Source organism: Colobus angolensis, unplaced genomic scaffold (assembly GCF_000951035.1).
Source record: "Colobus angolensis palliatus isolate OR3802 unplaced genomic scaffold, Cang.pa_1.0 Scaffold161, whole genome shotgun sequence".
Lineage (NCBI taxonomy): Eukaryota > Metazoa > Chordata > Mammalia > Primates > Cercopithecidae > Colobus > Colobus angolensis.
In genome coordinates, this window is record NW_012114722.1 from 5,067,819 (window position 1) to 5,075,535 (window position 7,717).

Here is a 7,717-nt window from a genome sequence, read left to right on the forward strand (position 1 = left end):
GACAAAGACAAAAATATTAACATTGTGTGAAAGACCCTATAATTTTAACACTTTAACTGCATTTCTACCTTGATTTTGCTCTTCTCTATAGCTAGTTAGGTTTTTCTTAGGTACTCAGATGTACCATCCTTTATTTTTCCCCTGTGGTATTTGCATTTTTTCCCCTCTGTTTGGATCTCTCTTCCCTCTTTATCTATCTATTTGGCTTCTACTCTTCCTTCAGAGACACAATGTCCCTATGATCTGATAGTATGATACTAGGCCCTTTTCCCACATAGTGTTTATCCCAGTTTTACATTTATTTGTGACTGTAATTTGTGATTACATTTATTTTGTCCATGTATTTTTGCCTCTATATCTAGATCTTACGTTACATGTTGATACAAATCTTTTGTAGTTTACTTCAACATTTTGTCTCAGGCATAAAGGCAAAATATAGTGCCCAATACATGATAAGAACTGAAGATGTATTGAATGGGTGGATATAAGAATGGATTCAGAGACAAAATAATATGCTATAAATATGCTAAGTGTTAATAATAGATATCATGTATTGAAATTACCAGGCACTATGTTAAATAAGTTATTTACTCATTATAGAAACCCCAGTAGATAAGCACTGTTATTACTCTTATTTCTCAGATAATGCAACTAAAATTCAGAATGGTAAGATAATTATCCAAAGTTACACAAGTAATAAGCAATAGAACCAGGATTAAAATCCAGATGATGTGACTTTTAACCACTACACTATACTGTCTCCAACAACAAAATATAAAAGTGAATAACATATATTCTCTGTCAATAGTCTGTTGCTAAATTATTTTATAGCTCTTCCTTGAATGACAGCAGACATGATGAGCTGTTAAATCAGAAAAAAATAGGTTTTATATGGATATGTAAATGGTTGATAATGGATTTGAAGTTTCTAACAGTATGATTCTTGTGGTAAAATGAAAGCCAAAAGAATAAATCTCTCATGACAGAGTATCAGACACTAACACATGACAATATATCAGAGTGCTAGCTGAAAGCAGTCGATTAACTCAAATTCAATTATTTGAAGGGAGTTTAGTAAATGGACTATTTACCAAGTAGCAAGCATGTAGTAGCAAAACCACAATGAATAATGCAAGAATCTGGGGTTAGTAACATGGGAGTGGGAGTGACAGAGTAGGTTACTTCCTTAGAACTGAACGGGCAAGGGGAAGAAATGGTTAATGGAAATAGGAGGAAGAATAGGATCTGTGTGAGGACAGCATCCTGATAGAAGCTATGACCTTTAGTCAAAGGACATAGCCAGCCCAGGAAGTCTGCAGGGAGAAGACCAAGAGAATATATATGCTCTCCTCATTCTCCCCACTCCTACTGATCTCCTACCAGCACTCCCCATTAATCAAAACCAATCCAAAGCCAGAGGATATGGAGGTACTTTTATATGATCCATATAAGTCAGTCCCTAGAACATAGAGCAGGGTGAAGCATGGATATAAAAGATATATGGGTGATATCCAATACAGATAAAGATGGAGACACTTTTAAGAAATGTCCACAGCATCTAAGTCACATCGTTTTTTTTTCTTCCTATGTAGGGCCAGCTGTGCTTCTCAGTAGTGCTAGCAGGGACACGGAAATGAAAAAGGAGACCATGGCTTGGAATTTAGCTTTCCTGTGTTCCAATAAACACCTCTTTAACGTTCCAAACTTTCTAAGTCCTTTAAGACTCACCCCATGTTGCACATATTTGAATTCTTAAAAGACAAATGGAACCTTACACTTCTCACCAAAAAGGGTGTTATTGAAATTGAAGGCATTGGGCAAGCATTATTAAAATAATTCCTCTGGCCTCCATTACATTTCTGACCCAAGTTGCATTGAATATAGAGAGGTAAAACTAGTTGTTCTGCGTGGTTACCATTATATTTGGTATGTTGTGGAATAGTTCGGACAGTAGATAACATTTTAAAAATGCATGTTAATACATAAAAAAACTTTCAACTACCAACTCTTTGTCACACACCAAACCTAATTATTTACCTGGTGAACACAGCAAAACTCTTTGTGTGTAAATTAAATTGTCTTATGCTTTTTGATGCTTGGCTTGATTACTCTGTGTTACGGGTGTCAACTTCAATACCTGGAATATAAGAAAAGGTATTACCAAATATTAATGAAAGTTGCACACCTTAAATATGTAATGTCCAAATGAATACTCAAGGCTTTCAGTGTGCCAGAATCTGAAACATTTCATCTTGATTAGTTCTCAATTTCTTCTGCTAAATTTTATATTGCTGAAATGAATAATGGCAATAATCGTGTGATCAAGCAGGAAAACTAATAATGACTTTTAAATATATCATTTTGGAATGCTTGGCTGAGAAAATATGAGGATATAAGACAAAGGATATAAAGATATTATAATAGAGGATCAGAGGAAATAAAACAAAACTTCAGAAATAATTTCAAATGAGGGCACTTTTCGAAAAAGAATCTCAAAACACTAAAGACTTTCCAATCATTCAAATTTAAATTAGTTAAAGTTGATGTAACCTATAAAATTAATTATATCCAGTTTTACTTTGTCGAGAATCTGACCCTCTACTTACATTTAAAACAAATTATTGAGAGAACTAACATTTTAGAACCAAAAGATCTGATGTTTTGCTCATTAATTGTCTACAAAAAAAATTTATATCGTTTATTTTGTCTACTTTTTAAGAATCTAACAGGAGTGGGTGGAAGAAAAAAACTGAATAACATAGGCTTGAACTGTGCAGGTCCATTTATACATGAATTTTCTTCCACCTCTACCACGCTGAGACCAGCAAGATCAACCATTTCTCTTCCGCTGCCTCCTCAGCCTACTCAAGGTGAAGGCAATGAGGATGAAGACCTTTATGACGATCTACTTCCACTTAATGAATAGTAAATATATTTCTCTTTCTTATGATTTTCTATTTTTTTTTGAAGGTAAGGCTTTATTTTTCTCTTCAATTTAAGGTAGAAGAACTACATTATAATCTAGATCACTTTCTTTTGCAAGATCACAAATCTCAAGAATCTTCTACTTTATACATTTTTTTACATTTTTGACATTTTCTAAAATACATACATATGAATTAGGATTAAGTGGTTCTATTACAAAGTCATTTAAACAAGAGAGAACTTTATTTCTCTCTCATGTAAAAGAAGACCAGAGATAGGCAGTGGCAATCCCTTCTCTGTCTGAACAGCAGCAGTAGTTACAGGTTTGGAATGATGTTCATACTCACAAGACCCAATAAGCCTATGGAACCCAACTTTTCACCAGGCTCAGTTAATTTTGCAGAATACCAATAAGAAACAGCACAACAGCATGGTAGCCTGAGGTTGTTTCAGCAGGAGTCTTTACTCCACTTTTCCAAGCGTCAGCTCAGGTATTAAGTAAACCAGATCATCTGGGTTGGTGCAGAGACCACCTGGTTTAGAAGCTTCATGCTATATAAGAACAGCTATCTCTTGAAACAACCAATAGGTTTAGCTTCTAGGGATCTTTGCAATAAGCAACATCATATTTAAGGAATTCCAAAGTCCATGTTTTCCAATAGGCATTTATGGTACTTGTCACAGTCTTCCTGGTCCAGATACAGTTTACCAATAAAGGGTCATTTTCAATCATAAACGATATTGGCTGGTATCACAGCTGACATTTCATTATTATTTTGCCTAGTAGGAGTCTAGAGAAATAGTGCTGAAAGGTAAACTCAAGGTCATTTTGACCAGGGAGAAAGTGAAAGGGTTTGTTAACCCTGTACTAATAGCAGTCCAGGGCAGTCTCACAGCATCAGGACCCAATCTTCTATCTTGTTGCTCTGCCCCTCATGGCTTCTGTTTCCAGGGCCTGCTAGAGCTCTAGCCACCATATTCTTGTTCCATAAGGAACAAAGAGAATGTGTAGAAAACTTCTCAAAAGCATTACTCAACACTTCTAAGTCCATGCCAGTGGCCAGAACTTAGTCGTATGGTCACAGGTGCCTGCAAGAGAAGTCGGGTATATTGCTGACCTGAATAAATTCACAGATTCTGTGACAGAGAGATAAAGGAAGAACAGATATTGGGTTGAGCAATTAGAAATCTCTCCTACACATACACATGGTGGGAAAAAATGAGCTTTTTATTAAAAAGCCGAGACTAAAAAAGTCACAAAAATTGAGAAGATACATGTGCTTATGATTTGAAAATGCTTTTCATCAAGGTAAGTTGTTTTCTAATTAAATAGTAAAACTTTTCAAATAAGAAATTATCGTCCTAGAACATTAGTTCTGTAACCTGCAAGAACAGTTATATCACCATCAATTATGAGATGTAATTAATATGAGATGCATTTTAACTTATTAGTTCTAGGTTAAACTGTATGAAATTGCTGGGTTTTGTAGTCAGAAACAATTGCATATTGGAAATTTCATAAACCTAATCTATTATGAGGCATCACATTTTGTGAATAATTTACTTAAAAATACAAATTAGTACAAATAAAAGAATAATTTACTTAAAAATACAAATTAGTACAAATTAGTACTGCCATAATAAAATAACTAATACAGTTTAGTTTCAATAATCTTGATTAAGTGGGAAAGGAGTGAAATCACAACTGACATATTGGGAATTGTACCTTTATCCTTAAGCACTTCAATATTATTTTTTTGTTCCTAGATAAGATGCTTATTGTGGTAGACTGAAAAATGGCACCCCAAATATTTCCATGCCCTAATCCCTGGTTTTATGCCTGCATATGTTAAATTAAATGCCAAAGAGACTTTGTAGATGGAATTAAGGCTACAGATCTTAAAATAGGGAGATTATCTGAGTGGGCCCAATGTAATCAAATGGACCTCTAAAAGTGGAAGTGGAAGACAGAAGGGTAGGTCAGAGAGATGGATGATGGATGAAGCATCAGGAAAGATTCAAAATGGGAGAGAGGCTTGACCTGCTATTGCTGGCTCTGAAAACAAGGGGGCCATCAGTCAAGAAATGTGGACAACCTCTGGAAACTAGAAATGGCCCTCAGGTGACAGACAGCAAGGAAGTAGGACTTGATCCTTCAACTGCAAACAATTGAATTCTTCCAACAACTGATAAGAAAGAAAATGGATTCATCCTTCTACCCCCACCGCCAGAGCCTCCAAAAAAGTAAAACAGTCCTGACAGTACTTTTATTTTAGCTCAGATGAGACTCAGGTCAGATTTCTGACATATAAAACTTTAAGACAATGTATTTGTGCTGTTTTAAGACACTGACTTTGTGGTAATTTGTAACAGTTACAATAGAAAATACATACATTTGCCTTAGTAAAACCTCAAATTTAAAGGAGTTATCAAAGAAGGGTCCCTAATGTCATTTAAACCATATTTTTTTAAAGTTCAATTCATGTCTGATCCTGAATGATTCTGGTGTATTAAGTTGTGCTATAACTGGAAATGTGTGTTTAGCCAACAAAAATGACAAAATAGTAACAATTGAAAGCTACAAAGCCTATTATTTTTACATAAAAACTTCTAAAATATCATGACTAGTTATTATGTGAACCATTTTATCTAGGAGTGGTTTGTAAGGCAGCATTTTAAGTTTCCATAAAAACAGAACCTTCTGTTTTAGAAGAGATATCAATAACGTAACCAGAAACCTCTATTTCCAAGTGCAGTGGTTTCTCCTGTTCATAACTCAGGTTTGAACTATCTTCCGTTTGAATCTCTTGCTCTTCCACCTCCAAAAGTTTATCTGGAGTTGAAGCTACCTACTTCTTCATCTTCATTTTTATGTAGAAGGCTACAAATAATTTTGGGTCTATAGGAGAAATCATTTTCCTGATTATCAGCTATTCCACCCCACCTATGTTTTCTTCTCCTTCCTTCCTGTCTGTCAGAAGAGTTATCATGCTGGGCTTCTTCATTCTATGGCATTTATATTTTAGCACTGTTTTTTTATTGCCTTCTGCATCTACATTTTCAACATTTTCTTGAAATATAGCATAGGTCTGAAGAGGGCCTTTGTGCTCTCCAGCAGAGAGATAGCTGTCCACTTGCAAAATGGGCCTCTCATTGTAAATTCTCCAAATCTTGCATTTATTTTCACATTTTGAGAAAATCCTGACAGTTCTACTGGAATCAACATCTCTGCCTTCAATTCCTCCTCTTCTCCATTCTCTGGACTCCACTTCTTGACTGCCATCGTGGTCACACACCTCCTCAGTGCCTCCCCAGGCACTAGCCACCCCAACCCAGAGCTACCATCTTAAGCCCCTTATGATCTTCTTAACATTTTCCTCTCTCTAGCTTACTTTAAGAATAACAGTATATAACTCATATAACATATAAAATATGTATGAATTAGCTGTTTATGTTATTTCTAAGGCTGCTGGTCAATAATACGCTATTAGTAGTTCGGTTTTTACAGAGTCAAAAGTTGTACACACATTTTCGAGTGTGTGAGGGTCATATATATGTGTTGCAGGTTTAATTAAATTAAACTTTAAAAATAATATTCAGTTAGTCAATGAATGGTAGTGAGTTTTGTTCTGTGTTATTCCTGTGGAGACTGTGGAGGTAAAGCTGACTCATATTCTAAGAACCCTAGTATCTGTGGCAACTAGCTCTTGGGTTTCTATTTCATTATTTTGATGCAAGCTACTTAAATTCTTCATTTTTGAAGGAAAGCAAGTAATCTACTCACATCTGTGTGAGGCAGTTGTTACAATTATTGACTAGTAAAATAGATCAAATCTGAACACTTATGCTACTCACTTCGTTTATTTGTGCTCAAAGAGAATAGCTTTATAACATGTACAAAATAGTAGCCCTCAAAAATAGATATTTGACATAACATGCTTTCAACTACTATCACAACTTCTCTTATAGGAGACATAAAATAAGCAACTAAGTATGTTACTGGAAGAAAATTGCTTGAAAGAACAAGCTTACTCTTTTTAATTAATTGAATTTTTAAAATGGAATATTAAAAAGCAAATTTTTTCTGTACACAATAATTAGGGAACTACAAAAGTTTTTGTGAAATTCTAAAATAACTTTTAAGAATAAATTTAAGAAAGTTTTCAATATCCTAAAAGCCCTTTTCAATATATCTATTGAAGGTAGCTTAATTAAAAAAAAATAGTTACAACACTGGATGAGTGAATACATATTCATTTTAAAGAAAAATAAAGCAAAACAAAATAAACAACAAGAAAACTTACTTTTCCAAAACCTGGATACATGGGAGCTTCCTTAATCTAATAAAAGATGAGTGAGAGACTGAGACAGGGGTGTTTTATCTTACCACTACTACTCAATCTTGTAATGGAAGTCCAATCTAGATAAATAAGAGAAAAAAAAAATCTTGCAGGCATACAGATTGGCAAAGAAGAAACAACTTTCTTCATTCATGGACAACCTGATTTATGTGGAAACTTTTAAATCATCTATAAAACACTCCTGGAAATAACTTTTAAAAAGAGATTAACATGGTTGTAGGAAGCAAGGTCAATATTTTAAAAGTCAGTTGATTTCCTCCATGCTAACAATGAAAAATTTGAATCCGAAATAATGAAAGAAGACACACCATCTTCAATAGCATTGAAAAAAAAAAACTAGAAAAAGTACTTACACATATACCTAACATAAATGTGCAGGATCTGTATGTGAAAAAGTAAAAAAAAAAACACTGAAGGAAAAGAATTTTAAA

The 7,717-nt window shown here is 34.3% G+C and overlaps 1 pseudogene; it reads right to left on the reverse strand.

Moving 5' to 3' along the window:
• Positions 1-5,600: 5,600 nt before the first annotated feature.
• Positions 5,601-6,208, reverse strand: LOC105508420 (annotated as a pseudogene).
• Between the last annotated feature and the right edge of the window lie 1,509 nt (positions 6,209-7,717).